The sequence below is a fragment of the Canis lupus genome, chromosome 13 (assembly GCF_048164855.1).
Source record: "Canis lupus baileyi chromosome 13, mCanLup2.hap1, whole genome shotgun sequence".
Taxonomy (NCBI): domain Eukaryota; kingdom Metazoa; phylum Chordata; class Mammalia; order Carnivora; family Canidae; genus Canis; species Canis lupus.
Window position 1 is genome coordinate 34,653,592 of NC_132850.1, and position 12,264 is coordinate 34,665,855.

The window sequence follows — 12,264 nt, forward strand, 5'->3', positions numbered from 1 at the left end:
GGGGTAGGGAGTGGAGGGGGAGGGGCAGAGGGAGAGAGAAAGAATCTTAAGCAGGCCCCACACCCAGCAGAGAAGGGAGGTGCTGGCTCGATGTCACAACCCTGAGATCATGATCTGACTTGAGCTGAAATCAAGGGTTAAATGCTTAAACCACTGAGCTACCCAGGTGCCCTTGACTGCACTTTTTTAAGGCTACACTGTGTGCTAGAAAGAACTCTGGAGCAAGAGTCTTTGGACTCTTTAAGCTCCAATTCTAGCACTTGTTGGGTGTAGAAATTTACAGCAAGTCACTTGACCTCCTGGAACCTCAGTTTCCACATCTGGGACAGATGTAATATTGGAAATATTCCCTGCCCCAGTTAGTGGTGAACATAAAATTAGGTAATGAAGAAAGTACTCTGTAAATTATAAAGCGCTAAATAAGTGTAAGGTTAATATCATTAAATTCTATCTAGTCTAATTTTTATACTATATCTTATTGTTTTCTGGGCACAGAAACAGCCAACTGAGTGGTTAAGTAACCGACGCTTGATTTCAGTCAGATCATAATCTCAGGGTCGTGAGATCAAGTCTCATGTTGGGCTCTGCTCAGCCCGGAGTCTGCTTGTCCCTCTCCCTATGCTCTGCACCCCTCACTCTGCTCTCTCTCTCATAAATCAATCAATCAATTAATCAGTCAATCAATCTTACTGTTTTCCTATAGTCTTTTTATAAGTAGAATTCTACCTTAGAGCCAGACTATACACATATATTTTTTGGCATTCAGACCACCTACTATAGACAGCGTCTTCCCTTAGTTAAGATAACTGCTATAAAATTTCAATTTGCCCTTGGGTCATCATTCAAGCATGACTCCATGAGTCAAGAAATTAAAAATCATCTATTTCCCCTTCTTTGTGCAAATATCTCTGTGATGTAACCTAAGAAAAGACTTGCCTCGGTCTGTGTTTTTTTTTAATATTCTAAGGGAGCTGTTTTAAGTGAAGAGGATGAAGGGAGATTATCTTCATAAAGAAAAAGCACGTGCATACAGCCCCTGCGCGCACACACACACACACACACACCCCAACACAAACTATATGTTCCAACCAGAAAAGCACTTTCCTGCTACCAAGTCCTTATTCATGCAATTCCTTCCACCTGGAATTTCTTTTCCTCCCATTTCTGCCTGTCCAGTCATTGCTAGCATTCAGGGCTTTATTAAAATCTCAGATTTCCAATGAGATGTATTGAGTTCTTTGCCCTATCAATAATCTTTCAGATACCTCCTCCTCTTTTTAAAGATGATAAAACTGACAAAAAAGATTAAATGATTTGTTCAGGTCACCTTTGTGGAATTTTCAGAAAAGTTTAACTCACATCTTTCTCTCCCTATACCCCAGGTATAGCTTCTCAAATCATTGTAGTCTTGAACCAATTTATATCCTCTTCACCAACCCAGTTCTCTTTTAACACACACATGATATCACATGTTGCCTTGCAATACAGGGCTCCTTGTGAATAGAGACCTCCTTACCCAGGGAGTAGTTCCCGTAGAAAAGTAACCATTTTATTCTCCAAATCCCTCATAGCTTTCAGCACTTGTGTGCATCCAGCTAGGGTAAAGTTAGTATTTGTTGAACTGGAGTGGAATATCCCGAGGATATTTCCTACTACCTTTCCATGAATGAACTTGGTTTTGTATGCTTCCACTTTGATTCTCCCCTAAAGAAGATCTTCTGAAGGTATCAAAACCACCATGGCGTAGATGCAAGAGGTAGTGTAGATCCAAGGCCTACTGCTGACTTCTGCTGGCTCTGTAATCCTTAAATGCAAAGCTCTCCTCAGTAAGAACAAGGAATATTGGGCAATCCCTTCCAGACAGCATTTGGGAGTGAACCATCCTTGACATACCCCAAATTAACTGTGGTCTGAAGGCCCAAGGTCATTTGCAGCAGGATTTTAATGACTATCATTACTTCTCCCATTTCCACCCCCAATAAAAACCATCACCAACTTGATGGGATTATGCTCTGTTGTGCAGTGCCACAGAACTCCAGCATGAGACAGAGCATATGGTCTTTGCCAACAGCATTATTTATCAAAGGAAGATAAAAATCACAGTGGCGCCCTGCTTTTCACAGGAGGTAATAGCTTGGGGCAAGACACAGCTTCAGCTCAGCTTGGGTTTGCAAAGACACGGCCCCCATTTTCCCACAAAGCACTTCATAAAAGTGAAAATGGAACACATGCTGAATGGGATTTTCAGAATAATGAAAACCCTATAATTAGGAAGCCGTAGTTAAAATTATATTACCCCATAAGAGCGAAGCTTAGTAACAAGTTAATGCAATTACTAATTCAGCTTTTCTAGAGATAGAAGCAAACAGTGCAATTAAATCCTTAGTCTTTATTTTTGCAGGGGCTTAATGAAAGGGAAATAAATGAGCTGGATCCCCTTCTCCTTACCTCTGTCTCTGCTGTGCCATCAGGGGATAGGTTTCCCACCTCCTCTCCCCAATCCTGTCTGAAAAATAAAACAGGTCACCAGCTGGGAAATGGATTATGCCCCCACAACTTTGTACCTGGAATAGAAGCCCTCATTTTTGACAAAGATTGCCAAGAATTTTGCATCACTGGCAGCTTCCTTTTCCCTCATTAGCCTGCTTATTCTATTTAACAAAAGATTCTCTGTGTGCTGATTTGTATGTGAATGTCAATGCTCCCTGTATGCTTTTTTGTCCTGAACTCACCATCTTTATTGTTACTCTTCTCCCACACAAACCGGATTCACTCCAGACAAACGACAGACCCACAATCTCCCAAACACAGTTGTCACTTCTGATGACCTTTATGCATACCATTCTCTCTGCTTGCAGAGCCATTTTGGAGAAGGTACCGAATGACAGTGATTTCTCCTAGCTACCTACATTAGAGGACACTGATATAGTGACTGGCAGTCCACAAAGAAGACAGACGAGACGGTGGCTTAATTCTTTGATGTGAAGAAAAAGAGCCCAGAAACTCAGCTATCTACATGTAATTATAACCTTTAGTATCCAGTAGTACCAAGCCAAAACAGTCTGTGTTTGGACATGCATGATTGTAAATGAACAGCCAAATTTAGTAAATGGCACTTTAGTAAGTGGCCAATTCTGAACACAGAACAGGGACTTCTGGGTGACCATTTTGATTAATCTAACTCACATTTCTGGTTCAACAGAGGTGTTCAATGAAAAGCCTGAAAACTGTAAGTGGGACTCAGACTTACCGGTTAATTTAGGTAAATCAACCTATATTTTACTGAATGTAAGGTACCATTGATCATAAGACACATCATTATTTAATGTATCATAGAGAAAAAAACAAAACAAAACAAATCACCGGGGCACCGGGTGGCTCAGCACGTTAGCATCTGCCTTTGGCTCAGGGTGTGATCCCAGGGTTTGGGGATTGAGTCCCGCATCAGGTTCCCTGCAGGGAGCCTGCTTCTCCCTCTGCCTGTGTCTCTGCCTCTCTCTGTGTCTCTCATGAATAAATAAATAAAATCTTAAAAAAAAAAGAGGCCAAAACACCAATTAAAGCATGACTCCACATTTTCTTATTAGAAATCTTCATCTTTTGTTATATTAAATTTATTTGATACAAATAGGTATTTATTAAACAACATAGAACCACAATATGAACATCTATGCCAAGTTTCCATATGTACCACAACCATCATCATTATCTGTCATTGACCAACAGTGATTCTGATACCATCAATTGTATGATGCATCCTGATTTCAAAGTTGTTGAATTATAAGAAAATGGGCCCTTCAGCATTTATGAAATATGGTATCTATATTCTTTTGATGAGGATCTCATGAAATCAACAGCCTTTCCTCACTTTACATCAGTTCCAGCCCCAAGTGACATATGGATCTTGTCTGTGTCCTTGGAGTCTTCCTCTCCCTCTGTCTCCCCCTTCTTATGCTCCATGATGGTCCTCCCAGGACTACAACTCACACTGGCCTACTCCTTGGCCAGTTATTAAAGTTTAAGCTTTTTTTTTTTATTATTTTACTTTTCCAAAACTCCTTAATGCTTGCCATTGTCACTTTATTTCTGCCATTATTGCTCTTTATTTATTTTTCTTGAGCCTTTTTTTTTACATCAAGAAACAGTTCCTTTGATTAAAAAACCTGTAACTGTCCCTGATCTCTCCCAAGATGCTTTTTTTTTTTTAAATATTTTATTTATCTATTTATTTAAGAAAGAGAGTGCATGTACTTGCAAGCCAGGAGAGGTCCCAAGATGCTTTTAAGAGGTCTGCAAAGATCTGGGGTAGGAAAGAACAATGATCCAGGTGCTAGTTCAAAGACTGTCCCTCCCCCACTTCGAGGAACCACCTAAACACACCCTCTCTATTAGAGTACCTTTTTTTTTATTTAAATTTATTTTTTCTCTTACCGTTAGGCAGCATGATCAAAGGAACACGTTGTCCTTGGGCCTTCAGTGCAGAAAGGCCTTTAACTCCTTTCTGGCCAGCACCCCAGGTATTCAATGTCTTATGATCCCTCAGCCAGAGTGAGCAAGATTGCTGTATGCCATCTCACAGCCTCTCACACACACATGCCCGTAGGCTTACTGTTACTTTTTAAATTTACTTTGTTCCACCTTCAAAGAGGCTTTTAATATTCATGTTAACCTGGTTTCACCTGTATAGAAATGTTAGGGGACATGAGGGCATTCTGTGATGTGTCATGGTTCTAAATGTCCCTGAGGGTGGTCCTGACCCACTAAAAAGAAGTTTGCTTCAGAGCCCAACTTAAAATAGTTACTTCGAAAAAAATATATATATATTTACTTCGCTGGCTCCCTAACCTGAGGTGATCTTACTCTTCAATGACTAATGACAGAGCTACTCTTCCTATTCAATGTTTACATACAGTGGTGTGCAGGAAAACATTTCACAACTGGCTGGGGCTGAAGGGAGGAAATTTTGGTTTTGTCAATTTTGGTGGTGTAAATACTACCACTGTGGCTGATTTCGAGCCACCAACATGATGTCATTAAACTCAGTTGGGAATAGAACTAATAGTAAAATGTCGTAAAATGATTAGAAAGTAATGGGTTTTGACTATTAACTATCTTTGCTTTTAATATAGTTTCTTTTGTTATAAGTTTATATAATTTAATTTTTATTAATGCCTGTGTTTAGTAACCAGTTTATAAAACTCTGGGAAATTTAGCAATTGGCTCTTGTAAGCCAGAAGGAGCAGCTCCAACAAACATATTTAATTATATATGTAATAAAGTATATGCTACCTTGTATTGTTATTATTACTTTCATCTTTTATATACCCAACTAGGTTAAATTCTCTGCAATATGAGGCTATTTGTCTTATAGTTTTTATTTACTGTGCTGCTAAACACAGAAGGTAATTAAGCTCTAACATTAGTAATGATGTTAACTCATTGAAAATGTTATTGAAGGGCTATTAAAATCCACTAATAACAAAATCTTGGCTGTGCCCCAAATCCAACTCTGCCTGCAATCACATCTTTATCCCAAAAAGCTTATGAAATATGCTATCGAAAAAGAAATATTATCAGTGTAACTGAATCATCTTTGCCACCAACTATAAGATCATTTATTATTAAGAGCAGTGGTGACCAGTTTTGTTACTGATGCTGTTGAGAACACTGATCAACAGTCAATCACCAACAAGCAAGTCAGCCAACCCCTATTACTGTTGAAGATAGAGCTTTGCCGGAGAAAATTTTCTTGGGGTGGGCATCCCCTGTAGGGTAACCAAACTGACAAACTTCATAAACCAAATCCCCAAAAGTGATCATTCCCTTTATAATTTACACTTAAAAAGAATTAGCATACAACCCCAAATGCCAATGTATTATCAAATAGATACTATTGGTATCCTCACTGGAGACATAGTTTTCCAGCAACAATAATGTTGGTTTCAATTAACCAGGATCCTTCCTGTCCCAGAAATCAGATTAGCAATGAGAATGGCATTTGTTCAGTATTAAACCAGAAGATAGGAAATATAAAGGTCTTGAAAGATGCATACTCCAGGATACGAACAATACAAATAAATCATCTTGTTCTGCAATGGAGTAGATCTGTCTAAGCCCAAGACTATTAATATCTACCAAGCCATGTCTGTCATAGTTAGGAAGTATTGATAAAGTCTGTGAAAATTCTCTAGATATGTCACCAAAACCACAATTATCTCATGCCAGAGGAGTTACAATTTAATGAATTTTGGCTTTATATGCTACAGTTACATCGTAGACATAGCTGCCTGAGAATATGCCCCAGTCCAGGGTTGGCAAATACATAGCACAGACGCTGCCACCCACCCCTTCCCACACCATTGGCAGACAGCGTTAATTGATCACTACACTCTTCCTCCACTGGGTGCTCCTATTCTTCCCAACATGGTTCTATAGGATTTGCTGTAAATGAAGAATTAGGAAACAAGGCATGTAGAAAACCTTTTGCTGGAAGTGTAAGGGCAATCCATTATTTCAGGTTCATTTGGATGGTGCTGTTATCATAGAGTTAACCTTTTAAAAATCGTGTTGCCCATTGTTCCTCACTGTAAAAACCCCAAGGTGTAAAGTCAAGAGCTTTACATTGGCTTTGGCTTTCTTTGCCTCCAGCATTGCAATGGAGAGGTGGCATAGGTCTTTTTTTTTTTTTTTTTTAAGATTTTATTTATTTATTTATTTGAAAGAGAGAGGGGAGGAGAGGCAGAGGGAGATTCAGACTTCCCACAGAGCAGGGAGCCCACACTCAGGACTCAATCTCAGGACTCATGACCTAAGCCGAAGGCAGACGTTCAACCTACTACCCAACCTGAGCTACCCAGATGCCCCATATGTCTTACTTTAAACAGACCAAATTATTCACCATTACTTTAGTCAGCAAATGTACATTTTACAAGTCTATTATTTAAGTTTTCTTGGCTTTTTTGCCACTACCACTAGAGGGCGCCATGGAAAGAGAAAGGAGGTAAAACTAAAGGGAAGCCATTTTTCTTTTCAGTGCCTTCACATATTGACTCTCCTTGACCTCCAGGTCAGGAACCCCTGACTTAACCTGCACTATGCCCTTGGATGCACCAAACAGCCAACTTTCCCCACGAACAGAAGCATCTCTTTTCACCTCTGTGTACCTGCCCTCTCCTCCAATCCCCATCACCTTATATTCATCTCAATCACTTTCCTGATCCGGTGTCTTTCCCCTCCCATTAGATTGTGACTTTCGAGGGCAAAGCTAGTCTTTGTGTCCCATGTCGTTGTCGTACCTAGCACACGGTCCTGTATATGCATTTGTGCGTCACAATAGAGACCTAAAGTGCTGAAAGTCACAGGCCTCTCATTCAGGGTGAGAGAAATGAAAACCCTACCATCTCATTAAGTTGTGGCAAATTTTCCACAAGTACTTAGGGATGTGCTTGGGCCCCGCTCTCTAATTCTTCATAAATGAAACTATTCCTATATGGGCACTAGTCTTCAGCTTTTCTGCTGGGTAGAATTCAGCTTCTTAACTTTGCATCCCAAAGATCTGATATAGAGGGAATCTGAATGTTATTCACTCCGATGATGTAGTAGCTTTTCATTGACAGTCTCATGGAAAAGCTGGGGGAACAAGCTTCTGGCTGTCTCCCTTCTACCCCGCTGAAATTCTTAGATGTTCCCCCCCACACCGCCCCGCCCCCTGTTGACTTTAATTATGTTCTCCCAGTAGCCTTTTGAAATTGGGCAAGCTTCTGGGAGCATTTTGAAAGGCCCTGTGAGCTTCCTGGTCAGCATTTTCAATCTCTAATTATAACTTTGCATGATGGCTTCACTTAATACTTGTCAGGTGGGGTTGGGAGTAATTGATGGTTTGCAACTAAATCTTCAGTAACCACCATCAAGGTATTAGAGTTTAATTCCTCTTATGTTCTTAGAGAAGCTGCTAGAAGCAAAGAGGAAATTTATGCTATTCTCCATCCTAGGAAAACACAAGGACTTTATTAGAGCATAGTGAAATATTTATAGGAACTTTAGAGCTTGTGGGGCTCAGGGACTGAATTCACCTTACACTTTCATTGGCACTCTTGCTTCCAGGGAAATCTATCATGGGGTGGTCTGGATATGTCACTTTGGAAATCCTTTTTAAAAAAAAAAAAGATTTTATTTATTTATTCATGAGAGATACAGAGAGGCAGAGACACAGGCAGAGGGAGAAGCAGGCTCCCTGCGGGGAACCCGATGTGAGACTCAGTCCCAGGACCCTGGGATCACAACCTGAGTCACTCAATCAGTGAGCCACCCAGCCATCCCGGAGATCCTGCTTTTAATGAATAAATGATTACCGGTGTGTAGTTTTCTCTGGAAAGAACATTTTTCTCACCTACTGCCTTCATAAAAGAATTAAAGTGTACTAAAATATAGAATAGAAATAAAGGGACTATTTTGAAACAGAGATAAAAGCATTTTGACTGGAAAAAGGACCGTCAGTGATGTTACAGGATTTCTTTCATACAAAGAATAGGCTTAACATTTTGTTTAGAAATCAATTTTGTTTCTCAATCTTTCATTGTGAGTGTTTTACCAAACTCTTATTATTATTTTTGGTTTCACTGTCTTCCCCTCACCTTCTCTTAATCCTTCCATGTTGCTTTGTTGGTATTTATTGCCCTTCTAGTAAGGCATCTCATTCCTTTCCATGCTGCCTCTTCCATCAAAGGTGAATTAAGGAAACTAAGGTAGCTTCCTTAGCCCATTCCACATGTTTCATCCATCCATCCACTCTTGTAAAGCATGTATTGTGGGTCAGCCATTGGCTAGATGGGGCAGGTACAAACACGAAGCAGTCTCCACTCTCTAGGGACGTTCAGTTTAGTGAGACTGGGAACCATTTCTGGCAGCATTACAAACCATATGAAATTTTTAAGCTATATTAAAATTCTCAGGGAGTATCATCATTTCTCCATGCTTGAGAGTTCTGATTAGCTGACACGTGTGTAATACTAACCTAGTGGACAAGATGTAACTATGATTCCTTGACCTGAATCTAGAAGCCCTCAGCATGCCAACAGCGCTGGGGAAGAGAGCTGAGGAAAGACTGGTACAAGTTTGGAACTTCTGCAAAGAACAGGCATCAGTTCAGAGAGAGTTCCACTTTCCTCCAGTTTGGCAGCTGTAGGTAAGATACCACGTTCCCAGGGATTAGGCTTTTCCCACAGCAGAGCTGTATCAACCTATTATAAGCTTACCTGGGATGATTCACATTCCCTCTCTTAACATTCTCCTGGCCAACTAGCTCGGTCTGGGATAAAGCTCAGGGCACATGGTGGGATTCTAACATCTAGCTGCAACATTGGTACACCAGCCCAATAAGAAACCACTGTTGTTATGAAGCAAATGATCCTTAATGCCAAAAAGTACAGTAAGATGTCAACTGAAACAGAGGCATATCTCCAAAGTAAAGAGCTTCAAAGAGCATTCCAGATTACACCTCATCCTTAAGCCTGTACTTGAAGTCAGCATCTATGTTCTGCTAATGATTGTTACATTAAAAGGCAGTCATTTAATGGGGCACTTTCCGTATTCAGAGTTAAGTTGCCTTCTACCATATGGCTTTGGGCATGAAATGATGAAACTGTAATGTCCAGAGCCCCTGCTGCTGAGTTGTTTAATGGTACCATGCATCATGAGCCCTGAGATGACAGGAAATCTGTTTTCAGCTTATATTCCCAGGGGAAAGTGAGTCCTTTTGGCTTACAGGGGTTTAAACCCTCTGATCACTGTGGTTTGCACACTCACTCTGACCCTGCATATAGCTGATAAATGAGATAGGCCTGACTCTCAGAGACAGGAACCTTCATTATGCAGCCTTTCTCAGGGTTTTCAAAAATAAAGAGAACAATCTGTAGTGACTAATAAAGCAAGAAGCAAGAGCAGAAGACCCACAAAGCCCTTGAAATAAGGACAATTAGGGGCACATGAAATGAGCTTCAGCCTAGAGCAGTGCAAAAGTCAATCCCTTGGCTAATGGAAATGGCTATCAGGCCTTGATCACAACTCATGTGCCTGGCACTCCGCCAAGAACTTTAGCATAGATCAGCTCATAATCTTCCCAACAGCCTCTATCAAGGACATATTATTATAATCCCCATTTTACTGATGGCAAAACCACCTTAGAAGAGTTAAGTAAGTTGGGCAGCCCGGGTGGCTCAGCGGTTTAGTGCCACCTTCGGCCCAGGGCATGATCCTGGAGACCCGGGATCGAGTCCCACGTCGGGATCCCTGCATGGAGCCTGCTTCTCCCTCTGCCTGTGTCTCTGCCTCTTTCTCTCTCTCTGTGTTTCTCACGAAAAAATAAATAAAATTAAGAAGAAGAATTAAGTAAGTTGACCGAGATCACAGCTAATTAGTGGAGCTAAACTTCAAACTCAAGCCTGCTTGACTCCAGAGCCCAACTTTTTAACCACAATGGTGGTTGAACATTTCTGCCAGTTTCTGAGGTAAGAGTAATTAGGGGTGAACACCACTATGGTAATTTTTTAGTTCTTGGTTTCTAAATATGATTAGTAAATTATATATGATCCTCACTTCAATGGGCAGACTTAGTCATTTTCAACATATCCTTTTGTTGACTTCATAAAATCCAAGATCAAGGAGCCATTTTAAGTGCTACAGATGCCTGGTCCCTGACTATTATCAACAAGATTCTGGGACTCAGAAAGGGCAAAAACAGATAACTATCACCTGCTTAGAATTCCACCTTGATATGGCTTACACTTTCTCAATGTGACATTCATTACAGTAGTGTAAGTACTTTTAGGAATTTAACACAGTTCCTGTCCCCAAGGATCTTACACTCCTCCTGGGGAGCCTGGAGACAGAGAGTTCAGTAATACTCAAGAACATAAACAATTTAGGCCCTCACTGGCTCAGACAATACCAAAGACATGCAGAGAATCAAAAGACCTCAAAAGAAAGCCCTTGTTACTTTGCTAGGTGAATGACCAACTCATAGATCATCTTACCAGACTAAAATCAGAAAAGGAACTTTTGTTCATGTACTTTACTTGGCATGAATAAATCACTTAAAATCATAATCAATCTGAAACCTAGCATGCCTATGGTTGAAAGTCTTGTATAGCTTTAATAAGGCTTTAGGCACTGTACCAATCAATCCCTTTGGAATTTTTTTTTTCTAACTCTGAGAGTTAGAAAATTCTTACAAAAGACAGAAGCGCTGTCTCACCCTCAGTAAATAGGTTCTCTTACCTGATGGGCCCTGCTTCATTAACTTTTAACTGGTGTTTTTAATATTCAGTTTGTACTTTTAAACTTTTAAAGCCTTTATCAGATGTTCTTTGAAACCAAATGCATACCACTAAAATGCACGTTTCCAACGTGATCAGATTTCTTTTAAACTTATTCACAAAGACCTTGAGAGGACAAAGAATGTATTTAATGATAGGAACTAGCATGGCGCCAGTAATGAATGGTTCGGTTCTGCCAATAATACCCAAAACTAAAGCAATAATTTTTTAAAGCCTTGTTTTGCCTTAGGAATTTAAAATAAAGTATTTTCACATGTATTATCTTATTTAGTCCCTCTGACAACCACAGAGCCAAGCAGAGTGAGTTTTACTATCTCCATTTTAAAATTAATATGGTTCAGAGCCTTTAAATAATGGAGCCACACTTATGCAACAAATGTGTGACAGAGTCAGCACCAGAATTCAGGCTTCTTGGCTCCCAGCCCAATGCCATTTCAATTCAGGTATTTATATCAAACAATATAACTTCTATTCCTATGTGATCTCTGCAAGGACAGGTTGCAAGTCTTATCTGTCTTTTGATCCCTGGTGCCTGACTTGGGACAAGTAAGAGTTTGTGGGAGACCAGAAATAAAGACACTGTGCTAGGGTGTGTGCTTTTCACAATCACTATTACAAGTTTAGTCTGGTTGAGCTAAGACTAATAAGGCCAGAATTTTAGGGTCTAAATATGCATGAGACAATTAGCTTTCTTATATCCCATGGCCAAACAATTCCTAAACACAAGCAGTCATCTGACTAACCTATTCCAAGAGGGATCTGGTAAGTTAGCAGATAGCTTGGTCCAATTTATTTCCCTAAATCCATCCAACCATACTTGAGAGTGGAGACTAACTTCTCAGGAAACATCCTCACCTACAGTCTCTCCCAGGAAGATTCCAAGACAAGGCCTTATAGAGCAGTGGCCATGATCTGTTCCCAGTGACACCTC

General features: G+C 40.2%; 1 pseudogene; it reads right to left on the reverse strand.

Annotated features, from left to right (window-relative positions):
- LOC140602866 (malate dehydrogenase, mitochondrial-like) overlaps nt 1-12,264 on the reverse strand; it is a 282,291-nt pseudogene that overhangs the window by 39,503 nt on the left and 230,524 nt on the right.